The 22786-nt window shown below is 34.2% G+C and overlaps 1 pseudogene; it reads right to left on the reverse strand.

Moving 5' to 3' along the window:
- Positions 1 to 3254: 3254 nt before the first annotated feature.
- The window catches only part of LOC139892065 (flavonoid 3'-monooxygenase-like), a 170754-nt pseudogene continuing 151222 nt past the window's right edge, over positions 3255 to 22786 (reverse strand).

The raw sequence follows: 22786 nt of genomic DNA on the forward strand, positions 1-22786 counted from the left end.
GACACATATCCAATATTATCTATTATGGCTCGTGACGTATTTTTCGATTCTCGACCAGATTTTTTTCGAAATCGGTTTTTTTGATTCTCGACCGGATTTTTTTTGGATTTTTTTCGGACTAGGATTTTGTTTTGCCGGTTACATTTTCAAATTTCAATGATTCGATTTTTTTCAACCTTTGAAACTTGAACAATAATAATATAATAAATATAAAAAAAAGTTATAACATTTAACACAATAAATAATATATAAATCACAACATATTTATTTATAACGATTAACACTATAAATAATATAAATAACAAAACTTTTATTCGAACGATACAATCATAAATTATACAAATGTTAATACATTTCGAGCTTCGGCATGACCATCACCCGATAATGTATTAGGACTAGAGCATACCGAGCTTGGGCATTGCCATCACCCGTTATATTTTAGTCTTCAAATGAATCAAATGTGTTTTGTTGTTGTCAACGAGCGTTCGTTCGTTCGTATGCTTGAAATTCGGGGTCATCAATTAGAGCCATTAAAATTCGTTGGTTATGTTCTTCATGATCTTCCTCCAACACAGTCGTTCCATACTCACCTTCATCCAATTCGTTGTCGGTATTCTCTTCGGTTGATGTAGGTGATAATCTGGCTTGATTTTCTTCCATCTCTATAACTTCTTCAACGTCATTATCTAATGGACCTTCTAATGATGTTTGATCTTGTATCCTATCTACCCCGTTCAAATAATCCTTCAAGCATACACATACTTTCACGGCTTCGGGGGTAAGTCTTGACCTTATATCCGATATAATTCGACCACTTAAAGAAAAGGCCGATTCGAAAGCTACGGTTGAAGCTTGAACGCAAAATATGTCATGAGCCATAATGGATAATATTGGATATGTGTCTTCTTTTGATTGCCACCATTTTAAAACGTCAAGGTTGTGAAATTCATGTTCATCACGAAAGAGTAGTGCAAAGTTTGCCATCATATAATTTCCCAACTCGCTTGTGGGTGCCAATGTTCGTGCACGCTTGGTAGTAGCTTTACGTACTAAGATAAAAAGACTTACATTGAGGTCTCGGGCCCTTCAAGAAGATGATGAGGCCGCCCTTTGGTCAACAATTGGGTTTGCTTGTCGACTATATTTTGTTACATAAATACCGAACAATCTCTCAAGAATGTCACTAAATTCGCGTACTTGGTTATTTAGATAGTTGGATTGGTTATCTTCGGAACCATACAAACAATCAAAGTTGCTATAATTTGTTGACATCAATCGTTCGACCCTATTAAAATTTAATCGTGTGTCAAGTGCGGCCGAACATAAAAATACCATTGGTATCTCTCCAATTTTTTTTTCCTTATATGAAAAATGGCTTGTCTAAAAATAATATTATCTGAGTTTGCAAATTCGCATATTTTTACCGTCATTATATAAAATTGTTGTAAAACTAATACGCTAGTTGGGTAATAAACACCCGAAAATTTTGTCGTTGCCTCTTTAAAAACTTGTAAAAAACTTGTTAATGATTTCAAGTCATCCCATTCTTCGGGTAAAATTGGTTCCGAATATCCTTGTCTAAGTAGTCTACTATTAAAACCGATTAAGGTGTCATTTTGTCGTAAAATATTTCGAACATTAAACAAGTAGAATTCCATCTAGTATTATTATCAAAATAAGAACCTAACCAAGTGTCATTACAATTCTTAACGAACTTTTTATAGATATGATGTCGTTGGTTGCTCGTACGATAAATTGTTACTTATAATCTTCTAAATTTACTTTTTAAATCACTACAAAAAGCTAAACAATCTTGAATTCCCAAATTTATAATATGAGCAACACAACGTGTATGAAAAAATGCACCATTTAAAAGGTTTAATTGCTAGTTTTAACATATCAATGGCCGCATCATTATTACACGCATTATCTAGCGAAATTGTAAAAACTTTATCGATTAAATTATATTCTTCTAAAGTGTCTTGCACGGCTTTTCTTATATTAGTACCATTATGCGGATAAATAAATATTTTAAAATCGATAACCCGTTTCATTAAAAGCCACGAATCGGGATGAAACAATAAGCGGTAAAGACTAAATAAGAATTTGCCGTTCCATGTGGTGCGCTCCAAACAACACAAGTTATAGAAAAACTATATTTATATGTTCGAAAACATTCAATTATATCAATTTTAGCTTTTTTCCATAATTTAAATGTGTCACGTCTCAAGGTAGAACGACTTACATTGCTATATCGCGATTGTAGTCGATTCCGAATTAGTTCCGTAAGCTTTGGATTGTCGAAGTGGTTGAAAGGAAGCGCTTGTTGAATGACAAACCTTGACAAATCTTACCCATGAACTTCGAAGATTGTATACAACGAGCTTTTTCTACAACATCATTTATTACACACAATTCGAATTTAGACCAAACGTCACCTTTGCGCTTTGTTTCTTTTTTGTAATTAATATCGGTTGTGGTATATTCTCGTGAAGATATTGCTACCGAAGCGGAACGGGAAGCGGAAGCTTGTGAATTATCCATTATAGGATAATTAAGTAGAGATTAAAGAGTAATTATAGTGTAAATAATTAGAGAGTATTTAGTGATTTAGAAAGAAATATGAGAATGTTTTTTAGTGTGTTTTGAACCAAAATACTACCATCTATTTATAATACACATTGTGGGGCTAAAATGGTCCAAAATCATACAAAAAAAAAAAAAAATCAAAAAACGACAGTTTTTTTGAAAAAAAACGGCTAGTTTTTCTGGATCAAAACCGGATCCAGACCGGATCTAGAACCGAATCCGGATCTAAACCGGTTTTGATCCGGTATTTATCTGGTTTTGTTTGAAACCTGTGTCCGGTAGGATCCGGATCGGATCTTGAATCCGGAACCGGGTTTTTATGGGATTCGGTCTCTGTTTGATCCGGTTCCGGATCGGATTGGATCCCCTTTTTTTCCCATCTCTACTCACAAGTCACAATGATACATGATGTTAATAATAATACTAAATTTGGAAGAAACAATAACATAAAGCATTACATTTAATTAGTAAACAAAATGAACGTGTAATTTGTTAACAGATAAACAAATATATTATTTATCATATATTTCATTATAAAGAAAGTTTTCATCTATAAAAATATCCATTATTACCAATAATTCAGATAGCAACACATTATCTTTAGGAACACTATCGAAACTTGCAATTTCAACTTAGTTAACAAGATCACAACAACAACAAAAATGTTAACAACTTTCGTATACCTGTGGTGCTAACCTCGGCTTTGGGTTCACCATTAAGGGTGCAACCCTTTGAAGACCTAGCCCAAATGCTTCTTCCATGTTAAGCTTTGCGGGCTCCAACTCATTAGCCTGTTTCCAATCAAAGGTTTGAATTAACGTTGCGATCAACAACTGTACCATTACCAGCCCTAGACTCGTACCCACACAAATCCTTCGTCTGGCCCCAAATGGTATCAACTCAAAGTCATTTCCCTTGACATCCACATTCGGCTTTTCTCCCTCATCTAAGAAACGAGTGGGCTTGAACTCGAATGGATCCGTCCAAATTTTTGGGTCACGGGCTATGGCCCATACGATTATAGGAGTAATGTGGAACCTTTAGGAATGTAGTACCCATCAATCTCGCAACTTTCGGCTGCAATCCTAGGTAAAGAGAGTGGTGTCGAAGGGTGGAGTCTAAACGTTTCCTTCACTATAGCTTGTAGAAATGTTAGTCGAGTTAGGTCTAGTTCAGTTACAAGTCGGTCTTTACCCACAATCGTGTCTATTTCGTCACGAGCTTGTTTCATTAATTGTGGATGACGAATAAGTTCAGCAATCGCCCATTCCACAGTGCTAAATGTTGTGTGTGTTCCCGCACTCATCAAGTTCTATAATATACAACACAACATCTCATATAAAAAACATAAATGCAAAATTTAGAATCCAAAATTCAAGTAACCTTTTTTTATCTTAATTCACGATGATTTTTTTTCCTCATTTATTTTTGAAAAAAAACAATAACCATATATAACAAGGCGATTTCATCGAAAAATGAAATCTACCAAACCTTGCAAATAGCTCAAAACGGGAGGGCCCGAGCTTAAAAAACATCTCATGCACAACCTTACGTTGTAGTTCATCCAAGGGTGTCTTCCGCACATCGCGTTGCGGGGGCAGTAGGGAGGGGGTTTTATCACCCATGCCTTCGGATTGGGTCGGGTTTCTTTCTGGGTAGCAGTTGAGGCAGGTTATAAAATTGCGGGATATGAAAGCGTGAGTGGTTAAGTCTCCTGAATGAATTTGTACTGCCGTTAAAAAAAAATAAAAATCTCATGAACATATATTCAATATTCAATGACCCTTGGTCCCAACCAAAGAATACTAAAATCAACTATAAAATACAACCCTGGTCCCTCCCAAAGAGTATTAAAATCAACTATTAGTTATAATACTTATAGCTATTAACTACTCTCTCCGTCCATAACGAATATTCACATTACTATTATTTATATTTGTCTCAAAATAATTGTTCTTTACCCGAAATAATATTTAAACGTCATTAAAGTACCAATTCTACCCTTTCTATTTAAAAGTTTTTGTTTCAAAGAAATATAAACTTGATTCATAAATGACATACCTTTGGAATTGGGATCAAAAAAGAGGAACTAGAATCTATGGCGTCCCGACTTGGTTGTAATGTCGGCTCCTTTTCTTTTACTTATCTTGAATTTCACGTTGGTACAAGAATGAATAAAATTAAGGATTTGACCCTGGTTATCTTGAAGTTGCAAAATAAACTATCTGATTGAAAAGCCTGATCGATGTCATTTGGGGGACGGCTTACCCTTGTTACTTATGTTCTTACTATTCTACCATTCTATTACTTTCGCTCGTTCGTGCTCCGACGTGCGTGTTAAACAAGCTTGAGAGTTTGAGACGATCATTTTTTGGTTCCGAAAATAAAATCGCTTGGGTAAAATTGGATAATATTCTTTTACCGTGGCCTGTTCTTGAATGACAGCTTCGGCTTAAATTCTTTAACTGCGGCTACTTCATTATGGAGTGATTGCTTGGCTTGGGGAGGAACACTTGAAGCATGAATTTGGGGGCTTATACGGACTAAAGGCCACAAAAGATGTTCTAATCAAGGACCGAATCGAGACTCTCGAAGCTGCTTCAACACCAAATGGGACTGGATGAGACCACCATTTGGGCGGGCCCTCGATGAACTGGAGGTGTTAAACAAAATGCTTAACTCTTCACTTTTGATGGCAGGAAACAGATGTGTGGAATTGGAGCTGGGCAAATAATGGAACGTTTAATACAAAAATGCTCACTTCTGTTGTTATAATTGCATATGAATTGTGTATTATTGATTGATTACGTACATAACACAAAGCCATATATATAGGCAAATAACCCTAGCCAAGCTAATTGGGTTGAGCCCATACAATACAAATAATATAGGCTATGGGCTAAATATCTAGTCTAACATTCCCCGACAGTTTAAGCGGGAGTACTCTAGACGCTCAAGCTGGATCTGAACTCGTCAAACAGTGCATACGGGAGTCCTTTGGTGAAGATGTCAGCAAACTGGTATCTGGATGGAACATGTAAGACCCGTACCTGTCCCTGAGCAACTAGATCACGAACAAAGTGAATATCGATCTCAATGTGCTTGGTTCGCTGATGTTGAACCGGATTAGTAGAGAGGTAGACGGAGCCGACATTATCACAGTAAACCAAAGTAGCAGAAGTAAGAGGACAATGAAGCTCGCGCAAAAGATTACGAATCCAACAAGTCTCGACAACGGCATTGGCAACTCCACGATATTCCGCCTCTGCACTGGAACAAGAAGGCGTGGTTGCCTCTTAGAAGACCATGACAGTAAATTGTTGCCAAGGAAAACACAATAGCCTGAGGTGGATCGTCTTGTGGTGGGAGAGCCTGCCCAGTTAGCGTCAGAATAAGCGACTAATGTGGCTGGAGAAGATGCATATAGCTGTAGACCAAGGTCAGCGGTACCCTGAATGTAACGAATGATCCGCTTGAGAGCGTGCATGTGTTGCTCTCGAGGGTCATGCATGAAGAGACAGATCTGCTGAACAGCGTAAGAGATGTCTGGTCGAGTAAATGTAAGATACTGTAGTGCGCCTGCGAGACTGCGATACCAGCCCGCTCAATGATGACATGAGGGCATACCAGCCCGCTCAATGATCTCGGAGGCATACTGTTTCTAGGAGAGGAACATTCCAGACGCAGTACAAGTAGCATGAAAGCCAAGGAAGTAGTTCAGCGGTCCTAAATCAGTCATAGCAAATTCCTTATGTAAGGAAGCAATAATTCGTTGGACTGATGTCACGACCCTACTTTTTCCGTTATCTTTTACCGTTTATTATTTAACGTCCGTTAATTGTTATTCATGTCACGTCATTTCTATGAACTATGTTATTATTTTTGTAATAATATATTAATTATTATGTGTTATGTGAATATTTGTATTCATATTTTAAATCGTACATTTCTACGTGCCGTGGATTTCTATCCGGCGAATCTTTTCGGTTTTCAAACCAACGGTCAGACTTTTGAGATTTTTAAATCCAAATTATTTTAAATATAATATTTTGATGTCATATATTTATATATAGTGTTTATATATTTTATTTATCGCGTATATGTTATCTCTCCGAAGAATTAATCGCGTAGTAGCGTTTTCGCGTTTCGGGCTTCGATCGGGCATTCGGGCCACAAGCAATTAATCATTTTATCAATTTGGGCCACTAAGGGGGCCCACCCTTTGGAAACTCGGCCGAACACCAAGAGGAAGGGGTGTTTAGCACTTGATTCCTCATTTTGTTTTAACATTTCATTTAAACACTTTCTCATTAACCCTCATTTTCTCTCTAGCATTTTTCTCCTCTTCCTTCTTCTTTTTGGCTGCCACCACCATCATCAACATCATCATCATCATCATCATCATCATCATCATCATCATCATCATCATCAATCAATCAAAAATATTGATTGGATCATAGGTCTTTTATCATTTCCGGATTCTACTCTTCAATCTCTACGCGTTCATACCACTTGATTATTGATTAGGGTATAAACCCTAACCCTAGCTTTTTGATTTTTACTTAATTTTTCTGTTTTTTATGATTATTATGATAGTATAGTGCTTGTGTATTGTTGAATTAATGATTGTATGCATAGAATCACTCGTTATTACATGTTTTCGGTTTGATTGAAAGTGGACAGCGGACTAATTGATCATTTCAGTACACTTAACTTATGTTTTTGTTAAATTAAAGTGTTTAGATGTGTTTCTCTCATCAAGACATTGATTTTAGACTCCGGATTCATGTTATTTCGATTCCCGGAACTTATGTTATGATTAAAATGGTGTTTTCATGGAATTAAAATGTAAAAATGGATTGTTTCTGTTTTGGTTCGACTTTGTAACCACTTTTGGAGTCTCAAGGGTGTACTAGTGTGTTAGGATTGATGATGGGATGAACATTCATGTTCGGGTCATCGAAATCCGAGCCACGGATCACCCGGAATGACTAAAACAAGATTTTGATCGGATTAAAGTTCCAAGTTGAATTATGGCTGTTGGTCATGACTTGGGAACTGATTTTGGGGTGTTCTTGAGTACACTAGTGTGTCGGGTGGTTTGGTTAGGCGAAGATATATATAAGACTCGCCGAAAACCGACACCCGGGGCTCAAGTTATGACTCGATGAACTTTTAATTAAAACTTATGGTTATGAGATAAAACTTATGATATAAATAATGATTTTCATTATTAATAAATTACTTATGATATAAAAGTAATTATTTTAATTTAAGACTTATGATATATATATTTATTATATCATTTATTAATTACATTTTGATTAATTAAACTTTTAATTAAACTTATGATTAATAATACTTTTATTATTAATGAAAAATACTTATGATAAGTATTAAACTTATGTTATGAGATTATTATAATAAGACATATAATAAATATTAATTTATTATTTAATTATTATAAGGCTTAGTTATTATTTAATTATAAATTAATTGTTAAATACTTATGATTTAATAATTTTAATTAAAACTTATGATATGATTAATAATTCATTATTAATTAATAATACTTATGATATGATTAAAATTTATTATTAATTAATAATACTTATATTATGATTAATATTTAATTACTTAATTAAATACTTATGATATATTAATTATATCATTTAAACTTATGTTAACTTTAATAATTCATTTTAATTTAATTAAACTTATGTTATGACATGATTATACATATATGACTTTAAATAATATTATAACATATATTATTAATATAATTTATACTTTAAAATTCAATGTTGACAAAGGTTGACTTTTGAGTTGACTTTCGGTTGACTTTGACTTTTAGTTGACTTTTGTTGACTTTCTAATTAAGGAAACTTTCCTAAGTTATAAACTTTCCAAAAATAGCAACTTTCTAAATATGAAAACTTTCCAAAAATAGAAACTTTCCTAAAATAGAAACTTTCCTAAAATAGAAACTTTTCAAAAATAGAAACTTTCCTACAATAGAAACATACCAAGTGTTGTTCTATATTTATTTGCAATAAGTACTATAGCTATCATACTAAGACTTGACCTAAGTTAGTTATTTATATCGAACTGCTTTATTTATAGGTCGGCGTTGTGATCATTCTAGATCACTTTATCATTTGCGGTTCACATTTCTGTGTTGTTACTTCGATTTCGTTAAGGTGAGTTATAGTCCCATTTTTCTATTTTAAATCTTTTGGGATGAGAATACAAGCAATTTATTTTACATATTGGACACAAGTGGAATTTGGTTTAAATGATTCATTGTGAGTCGAACAAAAATATTCTCTAATCTGGTAATTGTAATCACTGGTTTCTACTGGTGAACGCGAATCCTATGGATAGATCTATCGAGTTTGACAACCCCATTTCGAGCTAGTCGCGCTAGCAATTTATAATCGGAATGTATTAGTACTTCGTAATTATTTGAAGATACACCGGTTCGGTGTATATTGTTGTTTGGTAAGGGTATGGAAATGGTTAAGTGATTACCAGGTGGCTCACGGGTTAATGGTATAATATTTTTATATGTTTTCGAGCATATAATTTTGTGGTCCAAAATGGGTCTTTATGTTTTCAAACATAAATTTTTATGGTTTAAATTAATTATTGTTTGCAATATTAAACCTATAATTCACTCAACATTTTTGTTGACAGTTTACTCGCATGTTTTATTCCCAGGTTCATGATTGATTGCTTTCGTTGTGCTTAGAGAGTCTGCATATTTATGATGGCAGCTTTTGTTAAACATTAACTTGCATTCTATTTTGATACATTAAATTGTGGGTGTTTGTTGACTTTGTTTTGGTCAACTTTTGGTTAAGAATTTATGTATGGTTTTTCTAAACTTACATATTTTGGTAGGTTTCCTTTATAGAAAACCATTTTTAAATAAAGAATGCAAGGTCATTTATTAAATTCATATAGAGTTATGATTAAGCTGTGGGACCAAGATAACGATGGTCGTCAAGTGTACTTGACGGGTCGTTAAAGTTGGTATTAGAGCCTTGGTTGTGGGGAATTAGGCTGCATTGATTTCGTTACCCGAGTCAATAGGGTGCATTAGTGAGTCTAGTCTACAGTCCGACCTATAACATATTATTATATGTGATTATTTGTATTCTATGGTATGTATATTGTTATCATACATACATTTCTGTTATGTTCTGAATCCGGGAGGAACTCCCATCTCGATTTAAATGTATTCTCCGACTCATGCGAGTTTATTTTTTATAAGAACACATCGGTTACTGAAACCGAGGGATGTCATTCTTGAATTCTCGACATTTCTATGTTATCTATTATGGTTATGTATATAACGTTTGAGTTATATTACGCAAGACATCATTCTTGACTTCTAAATGCTCAGCATTTTAATGTCAGTTGTTATGTTTAGGTATATAACATTCTTGTTATATTACGTGCCTTTGTGCTGTTGTGCCTTTGTGCTTTGGATTGCGGACCGGAAACGTCGTTCTTGACATTTAAAGATTCTTAATACTTCAAAGATATTTTTATGTCATCGTTACTCTTATTCATTACTTTTGATGTTTCTGTCTCTTGTGCTATCCTTAGCACATTGTTTAAGAAATCATTTTAGAGAAATTGTGTGGAAATTCGAGGTTGATCGCGTATCCTGACCTCATGTAGTGCTATTGGAATGGAACTATGAATTAGTATAATATAATGACGTCAGACCAACGTGATTATATCACGGTAATTCATGTAGAAATTCTAATATTGTGACATGAGGAATAGAAAGCGAGTCAAAGAAAATTTTTACACCACTCATTCAGAAATTCCAATGTTATTACATGAGTAAGGAAAATACTCATTTTCTTAATTGTTGAGATACAGGAAACTCATTTTCACCAAACTACCTATCTCATGCTTTATCCTTCATACCTCACTTGTTAGCAACAGCTTCGCACGTGAACAGTTTTGGTCCAAGGACTTATGTCCTGATAATAGTCAAGACAACATTTAACTCATTGGTTTTCATGACCTCGTAACATTTGTTGGTCAAATGTAGCACGACGATTCAAGTCCTTCACTCGATCTTCTATGATCTTACTTCAACTCGTGACCTCTGAAATATGAATACTCTGCTTATCATCAGAATTTTTACACATTTTTTATTGGGCGGTCCTCATGAGATTTATGGACAAATAGAAGTAGTAAGGTTTTCTGTCATGTATGCAATTTATAAAATCACATATGTACGTATAAAATCAAATAAATAAATTTACCTTAACTTATTTTGGTTAGTACATACTAAATTATATCTTCAAAATAATTTTAAAACCACTCCTTTATTGAGTTGTTTAACTAAGTCAAATTGTTTTATGTAAAATGGTACACGTTGTACATACTTCTAAATTTACCAAGAATTTCGTCCGTTATATTGTCACATCAACGTTTAGAGCTTTTTCAAAATCCCATTGATTGATTATATTAAATTTTTTTTTTTTTTTTGCAATTATTCTACAATGTGTTTGGGTCACAGTTCTTCTGGCCATGTGTTTAAGGATGAAACTTACCATTAAGTTCATTGATAAAATGTAACGACCCAACCCGTTATCCAACCGAATACGCGGCAATTTTTTTATATAGCAGCGGGGTGCGCGGCGCGCAACCCCTAAGTGCGCGGCACGCACAAGGCGTGACAGCTTGCTGTCCAAATTTTCCAAATTTCATTTAAAGATCTCCCACTTCCCGACACTTTTAGACGAAACACTTTTCACAACATATAATATTAGATAAAACTAACACGTTCCAATAATAAAACGAGTTTTACGACACCGGGCCCACATCGGCCGTTTTACGACTTTCGTACAAAATACAAGTTTCAATCCCAATTTACATTTAGACGAGTTAGGACTCTATAACCCAACCCGATACCGAAAGCATAATCCCGGTGTGACGACCCGAAAATTTCCGACCAAATTTAAACTTAATCTTTATATGATTTCGACACGATAAGCAAAGTCTATAATGTTAAGTCTAAAAATGTTGGAACTGTTTACATGAATGCAATTAACCTTTGACCAATTCCCGACGATTCACGAACAAGTGCTGCAAATAAATATAAATGTATATATATATAAAAATAGATATAAATATAGGTATTGAAAATAATGAAATAGAAATGAATCATTAGAATTTAGAATGTAAAATAACAATTAGAATAATTAAATTACCATCATTATATATTGATATATATATATATATATATATATATATATATATATATATATATATATATATATATATATATATATATATATGTATATATATATATATATATATGTATATATATATGTATATATATATGTATATATATATGTATATATATATGTATATATGTGTGTATATATATATATATGATGTTATAAAATATATACGAATATATATATATATATATATATATATATATACATATATATATATAGATTACAATTTTACATATATAGATAAATTATTGTATATACAGATGCAGATACAGATAAAATACGTATATAATATTAACTTAGATTGTAATTAAATGCCAATACATACGCAATTATACAGTTATATATTTATGGATATATAGATAAGCACAGTTACAGGTACATATAGATTACTGATATATACTTAAATATATACAAATACATACGTAAACATATATAGAATACTGATATATATGGACATAGATACATTATATATATATATTTAAATACAGCACATCGTATTCTGTTTCCATCGTTATCTTTCTGCAGTAATTATTGCTGTATGATTCTCAAATCACGACTTTAATATGAAGAACGATCCAAAATCTGTTACAGACTCCAATCAGCTTTTTATATTTTAACCTCTTTTGTTTGTCTGTGTTAAAAATTCGATACCCATTCCACTTAAAGATCCATCGGTTTGCAATTATTAATTTATGTGTAACCTTACTAAAAGGCGTGAATACTTACTACTATAATTAATGATAAATTGGGTTTAAAATCTACGAAGATCACTTGTTCTGTCCAAGAAGTCACCATAGATAACTCATGTTGATTGAGTTCTATACAAATCAAACACCTTCGGATAACCATCACCCTTGTTGCAACCACCGCACAACATCTATGATCTTCTCCTTCGTGACTTGCTCGACATCCACGACAACTCCTGCAACATCTATTCTTTTTCTAATACGATCACTGCTGCTGTGCTATTAACTTTTCAAACAAACCCATACATCCTCTTTATAATCTTGCACTAAACGAAAATCACTAAATCGCCAACTTACCAAACTTATAACCGTTGATTGCTGCTACGACTACATGCTATTCCAACTTCTACTTCTGTCAAACACCACAACTATCAACACACACACCACTACTTCATCGAGCCTCCATCACCAAACATCAACCGCAAGCTATTGTTTTCGTTCTAGTTTAAACAATCACACCTCACCAAGCATCACCATGGTTCACTCCATGTATATTTTTTTTTTGTTGTAACTTATATCGAATGCCACCACCATACCGCCTATTCTTTCTCTTCTCTCTCTCTAGCTATACCCCTCCAAATCTCTTTCTATTTTAATCGTAAAACACTACAACCAAACACCACGTTTCCTTTCTCCTGTGGAGTGAGTTTGTGAATTAAGAAGAGAATATGTATACTCGCAGATTGAGTTTGGCAAATGGGACACTCTTGAAAACATTATATAATACCTTATAAATTTTCTATACAATAAAAGAAATAGTGGGACGGTTTACAATCCAATGTCCGACAAACACTCAACAAGTGGTTCCACTTTGTGATTAAAGAAAACAATCACTTGCATTACTTTATTTGATTGCTTTTACCAATTGAAACGGTTCCAGGGATGCTTGTTATTTTTTTTAACGCAGCCTTTATACCTTTTATCTGATTCGGCCCAAATTGATTCTAGCATCAATAAGCCCAACACTTTATGATGGCCCAATCGAAATTCACAAGGAGAAGGAGTTACAGCATACTGTGATGATGATGAGTGCAAGATGTCACAATGAGGTCATGATTTTATATGGAAATATATTACTGAATTACATCGAAAACTTTAAACCATGACTAAGTTGATGATACTTGTGGATTTCGTTATTGATAATGGATAATGAGCTGTGATGATACCAAGGATGAAGTCGTCGGTATGGAAGAAGATGTTTAAAGAAGAGGAGGAAGGAGAAGAAACAGATAGTCATAGGATATATAATTAAATCGGGCTATTAAAACAAAAAAACCAAAACGAAAGGATGGTTAGGTGTATGTCGGATGAACGAGAGGGCGTGGGTTCGAGCCTGGGCATGGGCAGTTATCCTCTTTGGATCTTTTTCTAGTAAGGTTTGTGAATCCGACACCAACCCTACAATTGTTCAATGTCGTCATATGTATTTTTACTAAAAAATACAGTACGGTGAGTTCATTTGATTCCCTTTTACTCTTTACATTTTTGGGACTGAGAATACATGCGCTGTTTTTACAACTGCTTTATTAAATGCTTTTGAAATATATTTTGAACTGCAAATACAATGCTTTTATAAATGTTTGACGAGATAGATACAAGCAAAACATTCCTCGAATGAATTATTATGCAGACAGAAGTTCTGTGGATTATTATTGAATTAGTTGGACGTGATAATTGCCACTAATTGTTGTGAATATTTTCCCCGGATTATTATTGCTTGGTAACCTAAGAATTAGAAACGGGTATGGCCCTAATTCACGCGAATCCTAAAGGTAGCTACCGAGTTTAACACCCCCACCCAGAATGTTTACTAAACGGAAGGGCTAGTGGGCGTGGTGTTTAGTACTTCGAAGTTTATATGTTAATTATACAGATGAGATGTTCTATTTTGGGGATATTATTATGCACATTATATGTTAAGGTCGGTTACTAAGCCTAGCTATGAAAGAAATGAAAAGTGAATGTTATGTATCGAGAGAATGATTTTATACACAGGTTATGTGTATGTTATTTTTATGCACGAAATATGTGTACGGTTACTAAGATTTATGAAAAATGATTTCGTACACGAGAAAGATGTACTATATTTAAAAGATATCGCATGTACATTATAGGTGGGTATAGGATTCGGGCCCATTTGTACCATGCAGCATTTAAATCTTGTGGTCTATCAAAATGATGAATTTTATTGTTTATGATAAATTTATGAACTCACCAACCTTTTGGTTGACACTTTTAAGCATGTTTATTCTCAGGTATGAAAGAAATCTTCCGCTGTGCATTTGCTCATTTTAAAGACATTATTTGGAGTCGATCATCGCAATGGGACCAGATGTTGGTGACTTCATCCAGATGGATTAGGACTGGGTATGACATGTGGTATCAGAGCGGTGGTCTTAGCGAAACAGGTCTTGCATTAGTGTGTCTAACTGATAGTCGTTAGGATGCATTAGTGAGTCTGGACTTTGACCGTGTCTGCATGTCAAAAGTTTTGCTTATTATTTTTGTCAGAAATCATCTGCTTATCATCCTTAGGAAATTACCTGCTCATTATTCTTAGTCTAGACATGTTTTACCGCATTGACTGCATGAATAGTGTATAGACAAAATTCATATCTTAGCGTATATGACAATTCATATCTTAGCATATCTGTTACTGTAGACCTTGCCTGATATCTCTCGTAAATTTCTCCGTAATTTAAGGGATCCTGGTACTATATATATCTATGCATATTATGCATTGAGAATACATCCAACTATCAATTGCTGTCACTAAACTCTTCATATCAAAAATCTTTTCTGTGATCGCGTAAGATGGCCTCTACAAATCGACCACGTTCCTCTGACTCTGAAGACAGTGTGACAGGAGCACACCAACCAATCAACTACCGTGATTACTGGATAAAATGGGTGTGGGTTCGCGACATACTCACCCTATGGAGAAGGGAAGAAGGTACTCCATATCATGAACCGAATCTACCACCTAACCTTGGAGTACTCGAACCGCTCACCGACGAACCTGTTCGCAACACCGTTTATACCCTTTTTGCAAGAATTTTTCGTCTCGAGGCTACATTAATGGAACTAGAGAAGATATCCGACCTCTACCTCACACTGATAACCAACCAGGATTAGTAGAAGAAGTTAAAGAACTCCGAGCTCGAGTGTTAACTTTAGAGAGCACGGTACACAATTTGCAAGCACCAGCAGTATCACCAACACCAGTAACATCACCAGTCTCAGCAACAACAGCACTAGTACCACCAACAACCCAAGTTTCAACATCACGTGCCTCCACATCTCATTCTGTACCGCGAGTATAATCACCGTTCTACGTATCGTTCTACATCATATATCTTAACTCTTCATGGCGATTATGTAATCTTTAAAGTCTCAGATATTATTTATTCTAGCTCAAACCGAAAAGCAAATGAGATTAATATCATATTAACTCATTAAATCCATGATTACATCTGAGGAAAATATATATGTAAGTATATTTTCATAAAGATTGTAGTTAAAAATTCTTTTGTACAAACTGTTAATGGTGAAAATATTTTAACGGGTAGGTAATACCCTAGAAATATTTAGATTCCACATTAATAAGTTACACTGTACATTCTTCGAATCTGATTCAATAGTCATTTACTATCCTACTTACAACTACAGAAGTACGAATCCGCTCATCACAGAATAACCATTTTCATTCAATTTCATATTTGGATTTTGATCTATCAGAATCCAACAAGTGGCATAATGAAGAAAACATTGGACAAAAAAATAAAATTTGTTAGAAACAAACAAATTAACTATGAAAAATGTTGTTAAGAATCCACGCTAACTGTTCCTAGCTAACTGTTCCTAGCTAACTGTTAATTCTGTATTACCTTTTATTTATCGCATTTTATTTATCTCAATTTTAATTCTCGCAATTTTATTTATCGTCATTTAATTTCTGTTATTTATTTTTCGCACTTTAAATATCGGGACACGTATACAAGGTTTTGACATATCATATCGACGCATCTATATATATTATTTGGAATAACCATAGACACTCTATATGCAGTAATGCTAGAGTTAGCTATACAGGATTGAGGTTGATTCTACAATAATATATATACTTTGAGTTGTGATCGAGTCTGAGACATGTACACGGGTCACGATACGTATTAATTAATTCGAATATTATATATCAAACTATATATGAATTATTGAACTGTTAACTGTGGACAATCGACTGTGGACTAATAACATTGGACAATTAAAAATGAATTAAAATATTGATTATAACATATGAAACTAAATATTTCTTCAAGTTTGCCATTTGATTTCATCTTAAACCACAATTGTAACTCGACGATTACAATCTGCGTTCAAACCTTTCATAATTCTTCAAAACACCTCAATCCAGAGGATGAACCAACCGCACTTCATCTACGGAAGAAAAGATCGATGCATATGGTTATGCACCTGAAAACACTCGGAACCTGAATAAACGATTAACACGTATCTGTGCTAGCTCCTTTGGCATTGTTATTACCAAAAATAACTCTGCAATTCCTTTTCAAATTAGCAAATTTTTTCACAGCTCCAGCAAGTCAACTTCGACTTTTCGTTCGAAACAACCTTATTATAATCTTGATATATCTGCGTGCTCTTTTATTGTTACCGGGGAACCTTTCATATTCCACCATATCACCATCAGCATTTAATCACCTAAAAACACAATTCTCTTGAAACCACCTCGGATTGATAATCGATGATTCAGTTATAGTAGCATTAAATGCAGAGGGAACAGTAAAATCGTAGATGGTCTAAACGGCCAAGAGTTTGATAATAAAGAATGGAATGTTGGGAACACTCGATGGAAAATTTGGTACTGGAAAATAGATTGAGCTAACCATGAAGGAGACCAAGGACAAATACAAGGACCAAACCCTATATTCAAAGAATTCAGGTAAATCTGAATCCGATGAAATCTTTAAAGAATATCTTGCTCCGAAGTCATGTTAAAATCTTGCGGAAACTTTTTCTTCATCAACCTTCGAACTTAGAAATTCCAAAATATCATCATAAATATTTTCGATATTTCTGAGGATATTTTCATAAATATTCTTGTCCGAAATTATCTACCTCTTCGTGTTTTCTGTATTCCATTATATTGGAAACTTCTGTAAAATCTAAGTATAAATTATGAATGAATTGTGGAGAAGTGTTGGGAATTGAAGCATGAGTTAGTATAATATAATGACGCCCGGCCAACGTGATTATATTACAGTAAGTCATGCTGAGTTTCTAATGAAACTTGATGATGGTTCACAGTAAATCATACCATTATCATGTGCCATGTTACATAACTCTTTCATTCTACTTACCTTCTGAACATATCAAGAAAGTATATTCTTGATAGTTCTATCCTCAGTGATTTTGGTAAATTTGAAAATCAAATTATGCTATCACGTTCCTTCCTGCTTAGAACATTATAATCATTCGAAACTCTGTACTTACGAATTCTGGACCATTACTCGCTTTACTAGGAGTCGAGAGGAGAATAAAAAGGCAAAGAGCTCCGAAATATAAGGGGGAATATAAAGCTCGATAATAACACCTAAATTACAAACCGTGTATATCAATGTTTATTGCAACATAAAGACACGGGAGAATTAAAAACATTATAACCCCAAGGGCGAAGTAGAAGAAAACAGGTTCCTCCGGTGGTAATTGGAAAAGAAGAATGATTATTGCGATAGTAAGGATAAGAACAAGAATCAGAACTGGATTAAGTATTTTCACAATCTTTTAAATTTATGAATTTGAGTATAGAAGTGGTGAAAACTAATGGAACGGAAAAAGTAAATTTCTAATGGAAATATCAGATAGTAATAGGGACAGATCATTGCATTTAATTAAAGAGATCCTAATTTCCTTAAATCTTGAAGAATCAGATCTTATAGATTTCGAAGATTTTCTTTAAATTCCTTGAATCCCGAAAATAAACCCTGACTACGTCACCGGTTAAGACGAACTTGCATTTTCTCATTTCATTCTTTTGTGATAGCTTCACTCGTACACTTCATATAATCAAATCATTTTATCTACATTAGTCAATTATGATAAAACTCTATTCATCAACTCATATTCGTCATGAAAACATTTTTATGGTTAGCCATGACGACCTCACTCAAATTTTGGGACGAAATTTCTTTAACGGGTAGGTACTGTGACGACCCAGAAATTTCCGACCAAATTTAAAGTTAATCTTTATATGATTTCGACACGATAAGCAAAGTCTATAATGTTAAGTCTAAAAATGTTGGAACTGTTTACATGAATGCAATTAACCTTTGACCAATTCCCGACGATTCACGAACAAGTGTTGCAAATAAATATAAATGTATATATATATATATATATATATAAATAGATATAAATATAGGTATTGAAAATAATGAAATAGAAATGAATCATTAGAATTTAGAATGTAAAATAACAATTAGAATAATTAAATTACTATCATTATATATTGATATATATATATATATACGTATACATATATATATAGATTACAGTTTTACATATATAGATAAAATATTGTATATACAGATGCAGATACAGAAAAAATACGTATATAATATTAACATAGATTGTAATTAAATGCCAATACATATGCAATTATACTGTTATATATATATGGATATATAGATAAGCACAGTTACAGGTACATATAGATTACTGATATATACTTAAATATATACAAATACATACGTAAATAAATATAGAATACTGATATATATGGACATAGATACATTATATATATTTAAATACAGCACATCGTATTCTGTTTCCATCGTTATCTTTCTGCAGTAATTATTGCTTTATGATTCTCAAATCACGACTTTAATATAAAGAACGATCCAAAATCTGTTACAGACTCCAATCAGCTTTTTATATTTTAACCTCTTTTGTTTGTCTGTGTTAAAAATTCGATACCCACTCCACTTAAAGATCCATCGGTTTGCAATTATTAATTTATGTGTAACCTTACTAAAAGGCGTGAATACTTACTACTATAATTAATGATAAATTGGGTTTAAAATCTACAAAGATCACTTGTTCTGTCCAAGAAGTCACCATAGATAACTCATGTTGATTGAGTTCTCTACACATCAAACACCTTCGGATAACCATCACCCTTGTTGCAACCACCGCACAACATCTATGATCTTCTCCTTCATGACTTGCTCGACATCTACGACAACTCCTGCAACATCTATTCTTTTTCTAATACGATCACTGCTGCTGTGCTATTAACTTTTCAAACAAACCCATACATCCTCTTCATAATCTTGCACTAAATGAAAATCACTAAATCGCCAACTTACCAAACTTATAACCTTTGATTGCTGCTACGACTACATGCTATTCCAACTTCTACTTCTGTCAAACACCACAACTATCAACACACACACCACCACTTCATCGAGCCTCCATCACCAAACATCAATCGCAAGCTATTGTTTTCGTTCTAATTTAAACAATCACACCTCACCAAGCATCACCATGGTTCACTCTATGTATATTTTTTGTTGTTGTAACTTATATCGAATGCCACCACCATACCGCCTATTCTTTCTCTTCTCTCTCTCTAGCTATACCCCTCCAAATCTCTTTCTGTTTTAATCGTAAAACACTACAACCAAACACCACGTTTCCTTTCTCCTGTGGAGTGAGTTTGTGAATTAAGAAGAGAATATGTATACTCGCAGATTGAGTTTGGCAAATGGGACACTCTTGAAAACATTATATAATACCTTATAAATTTTCTATACAATAAAAGAAATAGTGGGACGGTTTACAATCCAATGTCCGACAAACACTCAACAAGTGGTTCCACTTTGTGATTAAAGAAAACAATCACTTGCATTACTTTATTTGATTGCTTTTACCAATTGAAACGGTTCCAGGGATGCTTGTTATTTTTTTTAACGCAGCCTTTATACCTTTTATCTGATTCGGCCCAAATTGATTCTAGCATCAATAAGCCCAACACTTTATGATGGCCCAATCGAAATTCACAAGGAGAAGGAGTTACAGCATACTGTGATGATGATGAGTGCAAGATGTCACAATGAGGTCATGATTTTATGTGGAAATATATTACTGAATTACATCGAAAACTTTGAACCATGACTAAGTTGATGATACTTGTGGATTTCGATATTGATAATGGATAATGAGCTGTGATGATACCAAGGATGAAGTCGTCGGTATGGAAGAAGATGTTTAAAGAAGAGGAGGAAGGAGAAGAAACAGATAGTCATAGGATATATAATTAAATCGGGCTATTAAAACAGAAAAACCAAAACGGAAGGATGGTTAGGCGTATGTTGGATGAACGGGAGGTCGTGGGTTCGAGCCTGGGCATGGGCAGTTATCCTCTTTGGATCTTTTTCTAGTAAGGTTCATGAATCCGAGACCAACCCTACAATTGTTCAATGTCGTCATATGTATTTTTACTACAAAATACAGTACAGTGAGTTCATTTGATTCCCTTTTACTCTTTACATTTTTGGGACTGAGAATACATGCGCTGTTTTTACAACTGCTTTATTAAATGCTTTTGAAATATGTTTTGAACTACGAATACAATGCTTTTATAAATGTTTGACGAGATAGACACAAGCAAAACATTCCTCGAATGAATTATTATACAGACAGAAGTTCTGTGGATTATTATTGAATTAGTTGGACGTGATAATTGCCACTAATTGTTGTGAATATTTTCCCCTGATTATTATTGCTTGGTAACCTAAGAATTAGAAACGGGTATGGCCCTAATTCACGCGAATCCTAAAGGTAGCTACCGGGTTTAACACCCCCACCCAGAATGTTCACTAGACGGAAGGGCTAGTGGGCGTGGTGTTTAGTACTTCGAAGTTTATATGATTATTATACAGACGAGATGTTCTATTTTGGGGATATTATTATGCGCATTATATGTTTAGGTCGGTTACTAAGCCAAGCTATGAAAGAAATGAAAAGTGAATGTTATGTATCGAGAGAATGATTTTATACACAGGTTATGTGTATGTTATTTTTATGCACGAAATATGTGTACGGTTACTAAGATTTATGAAAAATGATTTCGTACACGAGAAAGATGTACTGTATTTAAAAGATATCGCATGTACATTACAGGTGGGTATAGGATTCGGGCCCATTTGTACCATGCAGCATTTAAATCTTGTGGTCTATCAAAATGATGAATTTTATTGTTTATGATAAATTTATGAACTCACCAACCTTTTGGTTGACACTTTTAAGCATGTTTATTCTCAGGTATGAAAGAAATCTTCCGCTGTGCATTTGCTCATTTTAAAGACATTATTTGGAGTCGATCATCGCAATGGGACCAGATGTTGGTGACTTCGTCCAGATGGATTAGGACGGGGTATGACACCCGGGGACTACCAAATCCCCAATTCGCGTCCGCATATCCAAAAACTATGACGCTACCGCTCCGTGGTTCACACCATACGCAATGCTATGACACTACCGCTCCGTGGTTCACATCACTACGCATTCGAGTCATACTCTTTTATAGTGCTACCGGCTCCGTGGTTCACACTTCGGTGCTACCGGCTCCGTGGTTCACACCTCATTTTATAGTGCTACCGGCTCCGTGGTTCACACTTTGATGCTACCGGCTCCGTGGTTCACATCACAACTCGAGTCATACTCCTATCGAGGTGATACCTGCTCCGTGGTTCACACCTCAACACTCGTGCTATAGTGCTACCGGCTCCGTGGTTCACACTACAATACACGTACCATGATGCTACCGGCTCCATGGTTCACATCATAGCACACTCGCACATACTATGGCACTTTCGGCTCCGTGGATCATGCCATAGCATACACATAAATATACTATATACATACATGCATAAATATTCCACTCACCTCGAAACGCCCGCACGAACCATATATGTAAATCGCCTCCAAACGCAACCGAGCAAACCTTTTACCTATAATACGCATATAGATATACAAACAATCAACATACATTCTCTACAAGAGAATTCGACGCCAACACCCTTAACCAAGGGTTTATACCTACCTCCACAAACTGCCCATTTAGACATCTAAAGTGGACTTCACCAATTACCACTACGG

Source organism: Rutidosis leptorrhynchoides, chromosome 2 (genome assembly GCF_046630445.1).
Source record: "Rutidosis leptorrhynchoides isolate AG116_Rl617_1_P2 chromosome 2, CSIRO_AGI_Rlap_v1, whole genome shotgun sequence".
NCBI lineage: Eukaryota > Viridiplantae > Streptophyta > Magnoliopsida > Asterales > Asteraceae > Rutidosis > Rutidosis leptorrhynchoides.